General features: G+C 36.6%; 1 protein-coding gene across 4 annotated transcripts in view; it reads left to right on the top strand.

Moving 5' to 3' along the window:
- The first annotated feature begins 184 nt into the window (after nt 1-184).
- The window catches only part of WASF1 (WASP family member 1), a 71,010-nt gene continuing 51,551 nt past the window's right edge, over nt 185-19,643 (top strand). For 3 of the 4 annotated variants that reach the window (XM_047858742.1, XM_047858741.1, XM_047858738.1), the window contains exon 1: nt 185-416. The gene's annotated coding sequence lies outside the window, so the exon portion shown is untranslated. Of the gene's footprint in view, nt 417-2,032; nt 2,102-19,643 lie in introns of those variants that run through there. The other variant, XM_047858739.1, reaches the window with a different exon arrangement.

Genomic DNA, 19,643 nt, shown 5'->3' with positions numbered 1-19,643 from the left:
GGAGCTGAAGAGGAAAGTGAGAATCTTAAATTGGAAGACCTTGAGTGGTGGAGAACAGCTCCTGATGGGAAGGATGGGAGATTAGGTGGCGAGGTCCAGCGGTTCCCCCTGCTTCGGGAGCGGATCTCCGCGCCCAGTTGTGGAGCGTCGCGCGCGGGGAGGGGGCGAGTGGGGGGCGGCGGCGGCTCGCGGTGTTGTTCGCTCGCGCGTCGAGCACACGGTGGGTCCGGCGACCGGCGGGCGCCGCAGGCGGCGTTCCCAATAGCCCGGTGCCTGGGCCGCTGCCCGGCGCGGATTCCACTCCGGAGCCTGTCGCTCCTGGAGGCTCTAGGTGGAGTCCCGGGAGCTGAAGGGGACCGGCGGCCGCCGCCGAAGCATGAAGAAGGGGTAAGGCAGGAGCCCCCCATGATTTCACGGTGAGCGCGAGTCTCTCAGGAATTGTTTTTTGGTGGGGACAGGGTGCTGGGAGAGGAACTCTTTCTCACTGGCCAGAACGGATGGAGGTGTGTGTGGCGCTCTTGCCCGGCAAAGGTGACGGGGATGGGCGCGCCTCCCCCGCGCCGGCCCCCACCCCCATTCGCGGGTTTCTAGAGCTCCGGCCGCCCACCCGCCTGCCGGGCTGGGTGCCGAGGCAGACGGCTGGCCGGCGCGCCTGGGTCTCGGTTGCAGGGACCGCCCGATGCTGCCCTAGGCGGAGAGACTGCGGGTCTCACCTGGGGTGCCACCGCCTGAGCGTCCCTGCCCCGTCGGCCACCCCCATGCCGCCTCGCTCTGGGGGCGGCTGCAGCACCGGGTGGCAGCGAAGCCCCCGCTCGCGCTATGTGCGGGAGGCTCCGTAAAGCCGGCTTGTGTGCGTGTTTGCGCCGCGCGTCTTTATATTACAGCCATAAAGGTAAAGCGAGTGCGGGGATCCCTTTCTTCCCCCGAAGGGAGGTGGGGGGGGGCGAAGCGGGGCGGTCGCCTCTGATGCCTGGTAATGGGGGAGTGCCTCGGGCAGAGTTAGGGAGCCGCTTACTCAGCTCCGTTGTCGGCAGGACTCGCCCATTGTGCCACCCAGATAATTATTCAACTATGCAGCATCCATTGCACCTTTCCCATTTTTCTTTTCCCCTTGCTACAGCATGCCCCCTAGCTTCGGTACTCTGACGCCTTCTCTTGCTTGCACTTGGCGGATGAGGAACTGGAATAATGATGAAAAGAAAGCACATCTGACCTGAACATTCACAACCTGTCCTAGAGCCGATTAATTAACTAATCCCCAGCTAGACTAGGTACTTTAATACGACTCAGTCTAATCCTATTCTTTTCTGTATAACGTGTGCTTTGGATTATGATTTAATTTTTTCTTTGGTGTTAGATTCACCTATTAGTTAAGTCTTATTTTTTTGTCCGGTAATTTATTGGTTATTCAACCCATCTAATGTTCCTAAATTTAACATATGTGATAGGTAACTTTCATCTTTCTAATTGTTGATAGCACTGTATCATAATTACAAATGCAGTCTGTCTTTGAACTCTCAGGAACAGTTTTTTCCGTATCTAAGTTTCTGTTAGGAAAGTATTTTTATTTATGGCGGATATTTGAATAAAGTACTCATTCAAGTTTTGATTGAGAAAAGTTTTGTATTTCTTTATTTTTCAGTTATGGAATATTTTACTGGTAATCATAGCCTTCAGTTGAATGAAAGGAAGCATCTAATATTTTAGGTGGGGTTTTAACTGCCATAATGAGCATTCGCTAATTTCTCTAAATTTTTTTTCAGTCTTTGCCATATCATGTATTAATTGTTAAGAATTTTTCTCATTTTTTTTCGAACTTCTTTCTACAAGGATGGGCAAGCTCCAATTTTGCATGATCTACCTGAAAGATGAAATATTTTTTGAAAACAGAAGAAACAACTGTTGGTTACTTGATTATTATGTTAAAAACTGTTTGCCTTTCATTACTTAAAAATAAATGATTCACTACCAAAAATAAGTGTTCCTTTTTTTTTTTTTTTTTTGTAATCCTCCCCATCCAGCTTTTCTCCTTTAAGCTTGTTGCCATAACCCTCTTGATAAAACAATTGCACATAGGCATTGCAGAGGCAATTGATTTAAGGTACAGTAATTGTTTTATGTCCTTTGGAAGTGGCGCACATATAATATCACTTGATGGTGTAGGATCAGTTGCTTGGTTAGAAAATGACCTTGCAATCTACAAAATGGACACCTCTGTGCCTTGGTTTCCTTATATGCAAATGGTGGAAATACTTATTTATGCCACTGAGTAGTATGCATAAATTCAGTAAAGATGTTTTCATAATGCTTTTAAAGAAAATTTAAATATTTTAGCTGATGGATGATGAAAATATTTCAGTGTAAAACACAAGGAAAAAAATGTCAGGATATTCCATGGCATGTCAGAATGGCTGATTTACATTGAATTTTGCTTTGGAGATGTATGGCTCTAAATTGAAAAATGTTTCTCATCCATCAAGAATTTTTAATAATTGTAAATTTAATAGACATTATAGTTAGTACCTATATATAGTTGTAAATGTAAGTATCATTTATATTGATGATAAAAGTTATACGACTTGGTAATAAACAAATACAATCTTGAATTAAGTTTGTAAAAAAATTTTTACAAAAAACGTTAAGGCCCTTTTTATTGAAAAATTTGCAGATAACATGATCCATAGTACATACTTGTGATCATTTGTAAGGTATGATACAGAGTTTTATTATTCAGGCTTGTAAATAAACACATATTTAGACATAATGTGGTAATAATCTATAATATTACATTTAATTATACATTTTGCTTTATTTTCAGAATAGGTTAAGCTATCCATTTCCAAGTGTTTGGTTTTCATTATGAAAGAAATGGTATTAGTAGCTTTTGATTTCCTTATTGGAGTATTATTAACTCAGTTTATTTTTATAGTGAAAGCTACTATGAGAATATTATGTTATTATGACTTCTACCAAAGTTGTATTTTACCAGAGCTTAGTGGGGAAACTTCATATAGATGATAAGTTTATTGAAATGTCATTAAAATTACTATTGTATAGTTTGGGTTTTTTTGAGAATGAATTTGATTACATTTTTAATGTTTTCTCAAATGACCAACTTAAAATTCAGCTGTCATTGTCTCTTGGGTAAATACAGCTAATTAAAGGTTCTTCTAAGTTCCTTGAAGACAGGAACTAAGCTAATGTTTATTGTCATAAATCCAAAATTGCTAGCATAGCGTTTAGCAAATAGTAGGGACTTGTTTTTGTTGTTGCTGGACAAATAAAATGAATGAGTGAAGGGTATCCATTGATGTGATATACTGAGTAGAAATTTTAAAAAATAGATTTATCAAACAAATTTTAACTCATGAAACATAGTTTTATCTCAGGAGAAAAGACAAAATGTTTGGAAAGTGCTTTGAACTTTATTTATCTGTTCAAATAGAATTCCTTTACCCACACATTTTTGGAAAGAGCATAATATATATGAGGTCAACCTTTCATTTATAAAATGATTAATTTTCTTACCTCTTATAGGTCACTACATGAAAAAGTATAGTAAAGGTTTTTTGTTGTTGTTTTCCTAAATTAGATGAGTATAGAAATGTGTTTGATTCTTTTTTACTTTAGTTTTTTAGTGAAATATTATTTAAAAAGATGTAAGTAAATTACAGCCTGTGCTAAATGTGCCTGAATACTGAGTTTTAAAAATAAATGACTTCTAAGGTGGAGTTTTTTTATAACGTAAAGAGTCTTGTATTTTTAATTTATCACATTTAGTTTATAATTTTCAGTCTTTGTGTATTGCTGGTTCCTAATTTAGCATGAGATCTATATTTTAAAACTTGGAAAAATGGTTTAGAACTTGGAACTTTCTCGAAAACAGTATGCTTAGTGGTTAGATTCACAGACAGCCTACCAAATTCAACCCATAATATACTTAGATTGTAAGATTTGGCTAATAATACCAGAGAATTAAATAACATTAATAATAATTAGGATAAATACTATATCGAAAATGCCTACACTATGTACAATAATTTTTCTTTGGGATTTTTCCTTGAAATGCTAGGAATACATTTCTCTTGTGTTAGACATGACAACATTATTAGGAACTTGTCCTCTAACATCCACTGGACGTGAAGAAGAGGATCTTCCTCAGTTCAGTGAGCCTTAACATTATATGGGGCAAGAGGTGAGAGAATGAGAGAAATTAGAAGGAGCTAGGGTCTTGTATGTGACGTTTGACAGGTCATTTTACCTTTCAGGGTCTTTGGTTTTCTCTGTTATAAAAGGAGAAGGCTGACATAGACCTCTCTGAGATGCCTTTCAGTTACAAATAAAATTCAAAGGCACTTCAGTGCTCAGTGTAACCACTTTTTTCTGAGAGTTCATTTTTCCTTTCTAATGTTCCTGCTTTATATACCTTCTCTCATGGAATTTCTTCTTTCTAGATCTACTTCTGAAAAGATTATAGTCTTTTTTTTATCGTTTAAAAATTTTTTTTTTCACTTATTTATTTTTGAGAGACAGAGAGAGCACAAGTGGGGAGGGGCAGGGAGAGAAGGAGACAGAAATCCAAAGCAGGCTCCAGGCTCTGAGCTGTCAGCAGAGAGCCCGACGTGGGGCTCGAACTCACAAACTGAGATCATGACCTGAGCCAAAGTCAGACGCTTCACCTACTCAGCCACCTAGGCGCCCCTGAAAAGATTATATAGTCTTAATCTTCTTCTGTCATGCCTATTCTTGGAAGCAAGACTTTTTAGGTTTTTAAAGGAGTTTTTTGTAATGTTTGTTATTTTGTCTGCTTTTATTTTTATTCTACTTTATTTTTTTAACTCCTAGCACCACCAAGAAACAGAATTAAGATGATTTGCTTTGTTCTTTTGTTTTTTATTGACAGTGTTTAAGAAAAGTCAAGGTAGATTTTATTTAAACTTGGGAGAATGATCATATCCAGTGAATCTCCAGAGAAATTTTTTTAATAAGGAAAATTATTGGAACTAAGGTTTTGGAGTGGGTTTATGAAGGTAAAATGATGGAATATGACCTGGGAGTAGGGTTGTCAGGTACTGTTTGGGATATCTTGCATTTTTATTTGCTAAATCTTTCAGTCTTACTTTGGGTGCTCTAGAACTTTGGGCATGGCAGGAGCAGAGGTATGGTATGGTTGGAAGCAGAGTGAAAAATAGAGTTTATGAATTCCTTGAGAACAGAAGCAGTTTCGTTGTTTTGGTTGGTTGTTTTGCTTTGCTTTGCTTCATTTTTGTGTTTCCAGAATTAATTCTTTAAGTTACATGGATATTTGAGTGGATACAGTTAATACAAAGATTAGCAGGTAAGTGATTCTCTTAGGTGGAAAGATCAGGATGCTGTGAGAAAAGGGGTCATGAAACACAGTTATGATGCTCATTTACAGTGGAATATTTTGTTGGTTTTCAATTCATATTTGGAGGTTAATAGTATTCAAAAATAATATGAACATGTTCTCCCATGTGGAAAAAATTGATATTACATGCTTGCTATATATGCAAGTCACTGTATAGCTACTGTTATATTTATTATTTTACTTAATACCATAGTCCTATTAGAATTTAATGGAGGAAGAAGGTTAATGGAAATAAACAAGTGGTTTATTCTGCTCAGCAGAAACACAGGTTCTCTGGGAACCACTTTCTCTTCCCTTTCCTCAGTAAGTTACTCTGGAGCAACCATTCTAGTAACTTGGGAACAGTAATTCTGCCTGCCTGCTACTCTTTCCCTCGTCTGTAATTGGTCAGTCTACTGGTGATACCACTTGTCCCATGCTAAACCAATTATTCACTCAGCACATAATATTGAAGACCAAGTAGGTGCTAAAAGTATACTATAGAGAGCAAAACAGGTCTCAGGTCTCTTAGAGGTAACAGTATGGTTAGACAGATAATGAACAAATACACATATCTGTAATTAGAAATTGTGGCGAGTGCTGTAAAGGAAAAGAACAGGGAACCTGATTTACCTTGGGAGTCAGGGAGGGTTCTTTAAGGAAAAATGAGTGGAAGTTAGCTATGAGAAAAAGGAAAAGATGCCAAGAATACATGTTAAAAAATTTGGAGGTAGGAAAGAGCTTGGTAGGTTCAACTAAGAACTAAGAAAAGGCCAGAGTAGATAAAGCTCAACTATATAGTGAAAAAGAGGGATTGTGGCTTAATGTACAGTTGTGAAGGTAAATAGGACTCAGACCATGTAAAGCCTACTTAAATTAAGTCTTGTTTCAGTTAGAGCTCTGGATTTTAAGCGTATTGGGGAAAGCCATGAAGGGTTTTAATCAGGTTAACAACTGGACTGAATCTGTCTTTTAAAAAGATCACTCTGGGAGATCAGTCACAATCCTGCCTGTTTTTGTTGGTGCAGTTCTAGACACCTTCACTAAGCCAGGACAGTCAGAGCTTTTCCTGAGTTCTAAGTGCCCAGAGGTTTGAATAATTTGTTTTTTCTCCAGTGGCTGAAACTATAAGACATAAAACCCAGGAACTGTTAATGGTGTTGTTTCTTGTCATATGAACTAAATAAACAGAATAGGAGAAGCAGATGCACAGAGTCCCGACTGTATTCACCTGTCTTTGTCCATGGTCCTGAGATTGGGTTCCAAGAGACACCTGAGTGTAATAATAATAAAAATCTTTGTAATAAGTTGTCCATTTTTTCCCATAAACTAGTTGGAATTATATTTCTGGTACTTGGCAGCCAACCACCCAAGACCCATCATAGATTAATATGTACAAGGTCACATGTCTAATAAAAATGTTAGAGGTAGAATTTGAACACAGATTTTAAAATCCCTTTTTTCCTACTACCCTGTGCTGGTAAAGTGCTACATATTAAACTAATGGTTCTGACGGAATTCTAAGGAGGTGGAAGTTGGATGTGGTTGACACCTGTTAGGTGATGATGGCAAGCAGTGTTTTATTTTGGGTATGTTTGACAATGGTACAGTTTCCTGCCATTTTTTCGTCTTGAGTAACTGTTAATCAAGTCTACTGTAATAAGTTAATGTTTCCATACTGAAATTCATTTGAAAAGAAAAAGAAGAGGCACCTGGGTGGCTCAGTTGGTTAGCGTTAGACTTTTGTGGTTTGGGCTCAGGTCATGATCTCACAGTTCATGAGTTCAAGCCCCAAGTTGGGCTCTGCACTGACAGTGCAGAGCTTACTTGGGATTCTCTCTCTCTCTGGGATTCTCTCTCTCCCTCTCTCTTTCTGCCCCTCCTCCCCTCAAAATAAATTTTAAAAAACTTTAAAGAAAAAGCTTGCATGTCAGGGCATAGATTAACTTATTTGATTTTTCTACCAAAAATGTGAAGTCTGTCAGTTTTTCATGTTATGCTATGAAAGTAAGCTTTTTTGTGTTCCACTCTTTATTTAGACTCTGTTGTCTTCTATGTGTCTTATATATCTTTTTGGGCCAGGATAAATTTTGTAACATACATGTACTAGAGATGATGTCAGAGAATTGTAGAAAGGTTAAGGAAAAGAGAACAGAAGAAGCATTTTGTATTTTAGTTGAGGATGAAGACTAGCAATCAAAAATATTTTGTTGATATATTTGGTTTCATTCATTTTCTGTGTTGATTTCCTGTTTGCAGTTTTGTTTATTTTTATTCTATTTTCTGCTGTGTCTGCTTGCTTTAGGCTTGTATGCTTTTCTTTCCATGGTTTCTTAAGATGGATCCTGAGATTATTGATTTTAGATCTTTCTTCTTTCCTAATGTATGCATTCAGTGCTCTAAATTTCCCTCTAAGCACTACTTCTGATGGATCCCACACATTTTGAAGAGTGGTTTTTTCATTTTCACTTCAAAATATTTTAAAATTCCTCTTGAGACTTCTTTGACCCATATGTTATTTAGAAGTGTGGTGTTTAATCTTCAAATATGTTGGGATTTTCTAGCTATCTTTCTGCTATTGCTTTCTATTTTAATTCCATTATGGTCTGAAAGCATACATTCTATGATGTCTATTCTTTTAAATTTTGGAGGGTGTATTTTATGGCCCAGAATGTGGTCTATCTTGGTGCATAGTCTATCTGAGCTTAAGAAGAATGTGGTTTCTACTGTTGTCGGGTGAAGTACTATATAAATGTCAATTAGAGCCAGTTGATTGATGGTGTTATTCAGTTCAACCCTATCCTTACTAATTTTCTGCCTGTTGGATCTGTCATTTACTTACAGAGGTGTGTTGAAGTCTCTAAAATAGTGAATTTATCTATTTCTCCTTGCAGTTCTATCAGATTTTGGTGTTCTGTTGTTAGATGTATATACGTTAAGGGTTGTTATGTCTCCTTGAAGAATTTACCCCTGTATATTATGTAATGCCCTTCTTTATCGTTGAAAAATTCCCTTGCTCAGAAGTCTGCTTTGTTTATAATTAATATAGCTACTCTTGCTTTCTTTTGATTAGAGTTAGCATGTCCCCATCCCTTTACTTTTTATCTATATGTGTATATATATATATATATCTTTACCTATAAAGTGGTATCTTGTAGACAACACATAGTTGGATTTTTTTCATCCACTCTAACTCTCTCTTTTAATTGGTGCATTTGAATCATTCACATTTAAAGTTGTCATTGATAAGTGGATTAATATCTATCATACTGTAATGTTTCTATTCATTACACCTGTTCTTTCCACCACCACCACCACCACCACCAGCACCCCCCCCCCCCCCATCTTTTTCAGCCTACTCTGGCTTTAACTGAGCATTTTATATGGGTGCATTTTTTCTCCTCTCCTCATATATTGATTATACTTATTTTTTAAATGTTTTTTAGTGGTTGTCCTAGAGTTTGCAGTATATATTTACAACTAATCTAAGTCCACTTTCAGATAACACTGTGCTACTTCACAGGTATTGCAGATACCTTATAATGGAGTATTCCCAATTTCTGTCTCCCGTCCCTTATAACATTGCTGCCATTCATTTCGCTTGTCTGTATGCTATAATTACCTGGAACTTTGTGGCTATTACCACTTTGAACAAACAGTTATATGATACAATCAGAGAGGATTAAAAAAATAAAGATTTTTATCTTTATCCATTCTCTGTGGCTCTTTCTTTATGTAGATTAGAGTTTCTGACCTTTTTCTCTAAAGAACTTTTTTTCTTGCAAGGCAGGTCTGCTGGTGACAAATTCCCTCAGTTTTTATTTGGCTGAGAAAAGTCTTTATTTCTTTTTAATTTTTGAAGGATAATTTCTCTAATAACAAAATTCTAGGTTGATGGTTATTTCTTTCAACACTTGAAATATTTCACTCTATGCTTTTTTCTTTTTTTTGCATGGTTACTGACGAGAAGTCCAACATAATTCTTATCATTTTTTCTCTATAGGTAAAGTGTTTTGTGTTTTCCTGACTTATTTCAATGTTTTTCTCTTTGTTTTTAGTTTTCTGTAGTTTGAATATTATATGCTTAGGTATAGATATTTTGGTATATGTCTTGCTTGATGTTTTCTGAGCTTCATGAATTTATGGTTGGCTTCTGTCATTAATTTTGGAAAATTCTCAGGCATTATTTGAACATTTCCTCTACTCTTCTCTTTCTTCTGGTATTTTTTACGTATATGTTATGCCTTCTTTTATTGTTCCACAGTTCTTAAATATTCTCTTTTCTTCATTCTCTTTTCTCTTTGCATTTTATTTTTTATATTTTTATTTTTTTATTTGCATTTTAAATGTTTGGGAAGTTTCTACGGATACTTCTTCAAGCTCATTGATTCTTTCCTCAGCTATGTCCAGTGTACTAGTGACCATATGAAAGACATTATTTATTTCTGTTACACTGTTTTTGATTTCTAATGTTTCTTTTCTATTGGTTCATAGTTTCCATCTCTCTGTTTACAATATCCATCAATTTGTGCATATTGTCCATTAGAGCCCTTAGTATGGTAATCATAGTTCTTGTAAATTCCCAGTCTGGTAATTACAAAATCTGCACTATATGAATTTGGTTCTGATGCTTGCTTTGTCACTTTGGAATATACTTTCATTTCCTCTTAGCACACCTTATAATTTTTTGTTGAGAGCCAGACATAATGCATAGAATAACAGAAACTGAAGAAGGTAGGTCTTTTGTATGAGGTTTTGTATTTCTCTAACTAGGAACAAGGCTGTGTTTACTGTTTGGTGTAGCTGTAGGTTTCAGAGGTTTTAGTTTCCTCTAGTGTTCTTGTTTCTGTTTCCCTTGTTGTCTTTGGGTTTCCCTACAAATACCTTCTTAAATAGTGTCTGAGCCTTGCAGTTTTTTTCAACTATAATCCTGTTACTGTGTAGGAGCCCTGTTTTAATTTTTGTTATATCTTTGTTTATTTTTGAGACAGAGGGAGAAAGAGGTGAGTGGGAGAGGGGCAGAGAGAGATGGAGACACAGAATCCAAAACAGGCTCCAGGCTCTGAGCTGTCAGCACAGAGCCTGATGTGGGGCTTGAATTCAAACCATACCATGACCTGAGCCAAAGTGAGACACTCAGCCGACTGAGCCACCTAGGCGCCCCTAGCTTTTCTTTTTTTTTCTTTTTTTTTTTTTTAACATTTTATTTTTAAGTTATCTCCACATCCAACCTGGAGCTCGAACCTACAACCCCAAGATCAAGAGTCACATGCTTTACCAACTGAGCCAGCCAGGCACCCGTATAATTCTATGCTTAGATATTAGTCTTTATTTGGTCTGGACCTCCGCAAATGCTTCTCAGTTTCTCTTCTTCCCCCGCCCCCTCCAATGTAGGTATGCCAGAAGTCTAGAGTGAGTAGGAACTGGGCAGTTTTCATTTCTCCAAAGTTGAACAAGGCTCTGATGAAGTCTTTTCCTTTACTAGATAACCTTTTCTTATGGAGAATTCTCTGGACTTGTTTCAACTTGTTTCAACTGGTTATTGTTTTCCTTCCCCCAGCCAAGCAGAAGATTTTTCTCTGATTTTTCTCCTTGAGAACCTTGTGGGGCATAAAACTGAGAAAGTGTAGCAGCCGTTCTCAGACTAGACCCTTGGGCTCCCCAGGAGTTTTAAACTCTCAAGCTAGACCACAGTCAGCCTCCAGCAACTTGTTCAAGTTACCATTTAAGTGTTCATATCAGTGCCTGGCTTCTGTGCTTTCATCTTCAGTTAGTTAATCTGTATTCTCTGTATTAGTTGTTCTGATTTCTTGGATGATAGTTTGTCCTCTGACTTCAGTATCTCAAGGATCAAAGAAAAGTCCATTAGCTTCCAGTTTGTTCAACTTTTATTTTGTCGTGAGAGAAGAATGATGACTTCCAAGCTTTTTACATGTTGGAGTAGAATCTGGAAGTAACCATATATTAAAAACAACTCCATAGTATTCCACTATATGGATATACCAAAATTTATTTTACTTGTTTCCTACTGTTAGTCTTTTATATGGCAAGCTATACTCTAATAACTCTCCTTGAATAAACTGCAATTTTGATTTTAATGGCTATGTTCCAGTTATCTATATCTCCCCACATAATTACCCAGAGATTAATCAGGAATTGACTGTATTTAAGCCAGAAGACTGGAGTTAATTTTTAGTGCTTTCACTTATTTAATATTGGATCATTTTACTTCTGATCAGTTTCCTCATTTGTAAAATGTGAATGATAACCACCACCTGGAAGAGTTGTTATAAGGATTAAGTGATATATTAAAAGGTATTTGTGAACTATAAAGGACTATATAAAAGTTAGGTAACTTAGGGGGTGCCTGGGTGGCTCAGTTGGTTAAGTGTCCGACTTCAGCTCAGGTCATGATCTCTCAGTTTGTGGGTTCAAGCCCTGTGTCGGGCTTTGTGCTGATGGCTCAGAGCCTGGAGCCTACTTTGGATTCTCTCTCTCTCTCTCTCTCTCTCTCTCTCTCTCTTTCTGCCCCTCCCCCACTTGCACTCTGCCTCCTTCTCTCTCAAAAATAAAGAAACATAAAATTTTTTTTTAAAAAGTTAGGTAACTAAGGGATATTAAGTTGTGATATACATTATGAGGTTTAATAAATAATCAAGCACCTTGGTAATGAACTAGCTTGAGACCAGGCTGTACAGTACAGTGTTTTGAAAGAAGGTATGATTTATTGATAATTCTGAGAGAGGACAGTTGATTCTGAAGGAGATAGCTAAGTAACAAGTACACCTTAAAAACTTAATTGATGAAATAATATGTTGATAGGGAATATTGTTTAACTTATGCTGGAATACATTAGGTTTTATGAAGATAAGAACTAAGAAAAATAAGCAAAGCCATTTTTATATAGCCCTGCAATTGGGCAAGCACTTACTATATTTCTAAAACACTTGATAAAACTGTTAATCAGATAGAATTTAGATATTGCACTTATTCCAATATTATTTTCCAAGTGACTTAGTGATTTCTGAGGTAACATAGTATTTAGTGACTGATACTCAAAAGTGTGATCTGCGGACCCATAGTGTCAGTACCATATGACAGCTTGTTAGAAATGCAGAATATTAGATATTAGGCCCACTCCATATCTGCTGAATCAGAAAGTACTGAGTCAGTTTAACAAGCTTCCTGGGTGACTGGTATATACATTAATGTTTGAAAGTCACTAACTTGGTATGCATAAATCTTGCAATAGAGAAGGACCTTTGTTAAGAGTTTCAACTACATCATATCTCTGAATGAACTTACGGTTTAGAGAGAAGGGCATACTGGGTTAAGTATAACTACCAGTATTGATAAAATTGTTCTAAACAAAGAGATGCACTAATCTATTTTTAAAATCTTACACACTTAACAAAGATGAGGATAGGCTTTTGCAAACCTGATGACCTATAGATCAATATTGACATAAAAAAAGAAAATAAGGTTAATTTTTAAACTTATAAAAAGTGGTAATGGTTCCTTTAAGTAACTTCACTGAGAATTTAGAGAGTCCATTTACATGTCTTTTTCCAAAAATTTGTAGCTTCTCCATATAAAAGTAAAATTTGCATTTTAATTACTTATTATGGGAATAGTTCTAAAAGTATTATCCATTCTCTGCTTCCTTAAAAAAAAAGTATATGGAATGTAATTTAACTTAACTTTTTCTAAATGATAAAGATTCCCCTGTCCTCTACCAAAGCCTTATATGTATAGATGCTCTGGGCTAAACTGATTAATTGACTCATTATGAAATTATTATTATACTTTGTCGTAATACAAAGATGTTGGTTATTAGAGGATATAGGATTATTTATCCATGTAACAAGTTATCCCACATTGCTGGCCAACATTATTGTGATTGGTACTTGGAACTTTATATTTCTCTGTCAATATTTACATGCCTGCTTCTAGCACTTTCCCCCTCTAAATTGTTGCTTCTGATCTACTGCATTCTAGGAAACCAGATGAGATTATACAACATAGGAGGGTCTTGGCCTTTCCATGAATTAATTAATTAATTAATATTTATTGAGCAGCTGTTGTGTGCCAGATTCTGCTAAATGCTGAGTATTCAGTGAAGAACAAAACAAATCCTCACTCACATGCGGTTTACATTCTAGTGGGGGAGATAAGCGATAAACAAATGCCAATCTAATATAATGATAGGTAGCAATAAGTGCTATGAAGAAAAATAAAGCAGGGCATAGATATAGAAAGGAGGAGCCACTACTTAAAATAGAGTTGTTAGAGTGAGGGGGGTACAGACCTGAATGAAGTAAAGTGAGATATAATGTTTGTTTGTTTTTAAGTTTATTCATCACACAAGCAGGGAGGCAGACAGAGAGGGAGAGAGAGAGAATCCCAAGCAAGCTCTGCACTGCCAGCACGGAGCTCGAGAGAATGCCAAATCCACGAGCCAGGAGATCATGACCTGAGCTGAAACAAGAGTCGGACGCTTCCCCAACAGAGCCACACAGATGCCTGAGATAGAATAGTTTTTAAAAGAAGAATTCATAAATTTAGTACAGAGACTGGGGCTTCCTCTTTGCCTAGAATTCTCAGGTGTTTACTTAAGGTGTAAGTTTTAAATATTTCTGCAGTTTTGATTTTGTTGGATAACATGGGAACCAAAGGTATGGTTACCATCACACCATCTAAGAATTTTTAGGCTAACATCTGGGATGAAAGGCAGGCTGAAAGATAGACTTCAGATGATAAAACATTAGAACTTTGAAAGGTTTAAAAGAACTATTATAATACAGGAATCAAAATTGGAATTGTTCTAGAAAATTTAGGATTTAAAATAACACTGTAACAAATGTGTGCTATAAGCAGTCCCCTGGAGAAACAGAATGGCTTCCCGCGTGGCCATACTGCTCCTGACTTAATAGTGACACCATTAATAACAGTAGTACCATTTTTTGAGCCCTTGTTATACGCTAGGCACTGTACAAGGCAGATGTGATATAATCCTCACAACAACCCTGTGAAAATGTGAGGTCCTAATTTTTATGAAGTACAAACTAAGTTAAGCATAGACTGCTACAAAATCAGTACCAGGCCAAATTTAATTGCTTAGTCTCATAAGCAATGCTTATGCTTACCCTGGACTCAAGATTCCTCTAGATATAGGGGGGAAACGAATTATTTTGATTACTTGTTGGGTAGCAAAACTGGAGGTATGTGTTAGAGATTGGTTCCGGAGTTCACGCAATGCACAGAGTAAAAATAGCTTACCGTATTAGTGTACCATAATTAAATGAATATGACTTGTTATATTACCAGTTATTTTACCAGTAATTCACATACAATCAAAAGATTAGTGAATTGATTAGTAAGGAATCCAGTACTTAGCTTTAATTTAAAGATGATCTCAAATTCTAAGTGATTTGGTGCTGTTACTAGAAATAGAGAAATCCAAAGCATGAGTAAATTTTCTTTTAGGGGAGTCATGGATGATGAATTTGAATTTGGATGTGTTGAATTTTGGTTAATGAGACATTCTTGTGTTGTCTGGCAGACTGATAGCACAAGACTAAATATTTATAGGGATGTTGGGGTTGTTTGTGTAAGTAATTCTGGGGTGATAGTTCAAGATTTGAAAATAGATGGATTTATGAAGAAGAGAGTGTAGAAAGAATGGGGTGTAACAAAACTGTTGACTCCTGACTTAGTATTTACAAGGTGGGAATTAAAAGGAGAACTAGAAGAGGATGGTGAAAGTGTGATCAGAAAGGATATACTGTGTTGCATTCTGATACGACTGTTCTATTGGGACCAGGAGGTATAAGGTGTTGTAGGCCGGGGCACTTCTCCTTTGAAGAGGAATATGAAATGCTAGTGACGTAGGAGGGGAAGCAAACCCAGAAGTATGTTGATGGTTTTGAAAATAGAGGAGAATGAAATGATCACAAGGACTTTGATAAGGACAAAATTTTGTATAATGAATTGAAGGGGTAGGATAAAATGTTTAAATCAGAAAGGAACATTTCAGATACGGAGGTCTTTGAGGTAGAACTGTGTAAGAATCTGTACACAGACACTTGATGTATTTAGTAGAAGGGAAGGTGCTAACTCCTCAGTCCTCAGGTCTGGAAGTAATGACAGTGGAGCCCTCAAGAGAAGTCGGGTATACTTTGAAAAGCCTTATTCTAATCTTTATGCTTCTAACACTTGATTTGGGGTTGGCAAAAGTACATGCTGTGTCATTTGAGGTGGGACTCTTCAAGGGAGGAAAGGGGTCATGGATTACTAGTGAGTGTTCAATTATAAATGTATTCTTTTTCTTGCTTGCAGTAATAAATCTTTTTTCACTGTGATAGAGGCAGCCAACATCTGTATACCTTATGTATAGTAGATCAGTGTTAATGTCATAAAAATCATCATTTTCATGGTCAGTCTAGTGATGGAAGTAAATGAAATAAAACATGTCTCTTTACCGATTTGTATATAAAGGACTTAGTTTCATTCATTAGCATTGAAAAGAAAATGTAAGTTTCTCTTTTTGTAATGCTATACTAAATACAGAAAGATGACATTAGTGACCTGTCATCAGTTGAACATGAATTTTAATATATATTCCTTGTAGTAGTGATGGATTTATGATTCTCCAACTAATTTTAAATTCATTAAATTCACTCATTAAAAGTCTTACTGTTATATGAGAGGTCATGTTAGGAGCAGAAACTGCTGGTTAAAACAGTATTTACTATAATATCCTTGTGGAGTCTTTTGTAGGGTAAAATGAAATGATTGTTATAAAAGGGCTTTTGAGACAAGTTTCTATTAATATAGGTTGTTACTGTTATAGACCACAGGACTAGGACTGTAGATAAGGCCATGATTTATGGTTTTTTTTTTATGAAATATTTAGTGTGGTATTTAAATGTTTTTAATGTAATAAATGACTAAACACTAAGTATTTGTTTTAGTACTCATTAATTTTTTAGTATTTTTAATTTTAAAGTAACTCCCTAACCAGTCATATCGAACTTAAAGAAAGATGGTGACGATTTATTGAAAATTAAGTTACTTACTTTACGTAACTTTTTTATTTCTATTTGAATCTGTTTTCGTCTGCAGCTGTGTCCCCAAATAATGGTAAAATTATCTATAGTTGATTCTATTTGAGGATGAGAGTAAAGCATATAAATTCTCCAAGTTAGATATAGACATATCTCACTTTAAGAGAATTTGATATGAAATCATTAATGGAGTGAGTATAACTAAAAATAAGAAAAAAAGATCCAAGGACTAAGTCCTGCTTGGAGTACTCTAAGATTTAGACATACAGAAAATGAGGAGAAGGTGGTAGGAAGAAAACCAGGAACTTGAGGTCTTCTGAAAGCCAGATTAAGAAAGTATTTTCAGGGGCGCCTGGGTGGCTCAGTCGGCTAAGCGTCCCACTTCGGCTCAGGTCACGATCTCGCGGTCCGTGAGTTCGAGCCCCGCGTCGGGCTCTGTGCTGACAGCTCGGAGCCTGGAGCCTGTTTCGGATTCTGTGTCTCCCTCTCTCTGACCCTCCCCCATTCATGCTCTGTCTCTCTCTGTCTCAAAAATAAATAAACGTTAAAAAAAAAGAGAGAAAGTATTTTCAAGGAGTGAACAACTGCGTCAGATGTAGTTAAGAGGTTGAGTGAGACGAGGCCTGAGAATTCTGGTTAGAAAAAATAGCCATGGTGAGATGGTTTGGTACAATGCTGGGAATAAAAACCTTTATGAGACAGATTTAAGTGAGAATTAGAGGAGAGAATCAGAGACCTCATTCAATGAATATTGCCATAAAGGAGTGGGGGGAAAGAAATGGGGGGAAGGGCGCAGGGTTGGTAAGTTTGCTCCATGGAGAGTTTGGGACCAAGAAAGATTTGTTTCTGTTTTTGATGTGTTTTTTTTTTTTTTTAAGAAGGATGAAATTATAGCATGTCTATGTTGATGGCAGTGATCTAGTAGAGGGGAAAACAGTGATGCGGAAGAAAGAGAGGATAATTAATCCCTACTGCTTAAATAGGATTTGGGGACTGGTCTGGAACTTTGCCATGTGAAATGGTTTCTGTGGAGAAATATTTGACTTTGAAATAGGAAAATTACAAAGTCTGGTCATCCAGCTCATCTTCTATTTTATAGCTGTGGATTATTTTTAGTGATGGGATGGAAATTGTTAAAGTTGCACACTTCCCAGTTTTCCATTGTGACTAGTATATTTATTTTCAAGTCAAGAATAGGATTGGCATGTGGAGAGAAGATAGCAAAGCTCCTTCATCTACCTGAGCTTGTCTGAATTTGCACTATGTTTTAATCCATTAGCCTTCAAAATTTTTTGCTTGCATGTTTCCAGAAAAATTTTTGACAGTGTTCTCTTGCACATTGATGTCTAATATTACTATCATAAGTTTAAATCATCAATTGTTTTGTTTATAGGTGGTAGGAAGTAAGCATTTTATAGCATGACATGAGTATTGACTCTATTGAATAAATAATGGTATTTGATTAAATGGATGTTTGATAGCTTTATTGAAATGTAATTGACATAAAATAAATTGCACAGTTGGATAAATTTTGACTTAAGGATGCTTTTCTGAAACTATCATGTCAAGATAATGAATCCCCCCAAATTTACTAGTCTTCCTTTGTAATTTCTGCATCCTACCTCTCCCTGCTCCTTCCACCAACCTCTCCAACCCCACCCACCCCCACTCCCACCCCAGGCAACCACTGATCTATTTTCTGTCACTATAGGTTAGCTTGCATTTTCTGGAACTTTATAGGAATGGAATCATATAGTATATGTTCTTTTTTGTTTGGCTCTTTTCAGTCCGCATAATGATTTTAAGATTCACCCATATTGTTTCATCCATAATTATTAGTTCATTTTATTTCTGAATGCTGTTTTATTGTATGAACAGTATTCCATATAGCAGTTTGTTATTCATTCATCTGTTGATGGACATTTGGGTTGTTTTCAGGTTTGAGCTATTGCAAATAGTCATTGTTGAGACATATGCTTTCATTTCCCTTGAGTAAATAGATGAAGTGGAATGGCTGGGTCATATAATAGGCATTTGTTTATCTTTATAAGAAGGTCCCAAAGTGTTTTTCAAAGTGATTGTGCCATTTTATATTTCTACGAGCAAGTTATGAGTTCAGTTGCTCTACATCCTCACCATTCTATTTACTTTTGAAAAATTTTTAAATGTTTTATTAGTTTTTGAGAGAGAGGGCAAGCGGGGGAGGGGCAGACAGAGGGGGAGACAAAATCTGAAGCAAGCTCCAGGCTCAGAGCCTATCAGCACAGAGCCCTATGTGGGGCTCAAACCCACAAAGTGTGAGATCATGATATGAGCCAAAGTCGGATGCTTAACCGACTGACCCACCCAGGTGCCCCCTCACCATTCTGATTTTAGCCATTCTAATAGGTTTGTAGTGGTATCTCATTATGGCTTAAATTTGCATTTCCCTAATGAGTAACGATCTTGATCATGTTTTCATATGCCATTTGTATATTTTCTTTTGTAAAGTATCTGTTCAAATCTTTGGCCATTTATCTATTGGCTTATTTTCTAATTGAATTTGAAGAGGTTTTTTTTCTTTTTTCTTTTTTTTTAATTCTGTATACATGTGCTTTATCAGACAGTAGATTTGCAAATATTTTCTCTTGACCCGTGGGCTGTTTCTTCATTCTCTCTTTTTTTTTTTTTTAGTTTTTTTTTAATGTTTACTTATTTTTGAGAGAGAGACAGAGGGCAAGAAGGGGAGGGGCAGGAAGAGAGGGAGACACAGAATTTGAAGCAGGCTCCAGGCTCTTGGCTGTCAGCACAGAGCCCAATGCGGGGCTCAAACTCACGAACCATGAGATCATGACCTGAGCTGAAGTTGGACGCTTAACCGACTGAACCACCCAGGCGCCCCTGTTTCTTCATTCTCTTAACAGTGTCTTTCAAAGAGCAGAAGTTCTTAATTTTGATGTATTCCAATTTAATAGCTTTCACTTTATGGATTGTACTTTTGGTGTTATATCTAAGAAATCTTTACCTAACCCAAGGTCACAAAAGATTTTGTTTTTTTCTAAGAAGTTTTATCACTTTATATTCTACATTTAGCTCTATGACCTATTTATGCATGGTATGACGTAAAGATCAAAGCTTTTTTTTTTTATGTGAAAAATTGACTACATATATGTGGGATTATTTTTATAAGTATTGAAGTCCAGTAGTATAAATCATTCAATAGTGTTTCT

This window comes from Prionailurus viverrinus, chromosome B2 (assembly GCF_022837055.1).
Source record: "Prionailurus viverrinus isolate Anna chromosome B2, UM_Priviv_1.0, whole genome shotgun sequence".
NCBI lineage: Eukaryota > Metazoa > Chordata > Mammalia > Carnivora > Felidae > Prionailurus > Prionailurus viverrinus.
Note: the sequence above shows the minus strand (reverse complement) of the source record. Positions and strands in the feature narration are given on the sequence as shown.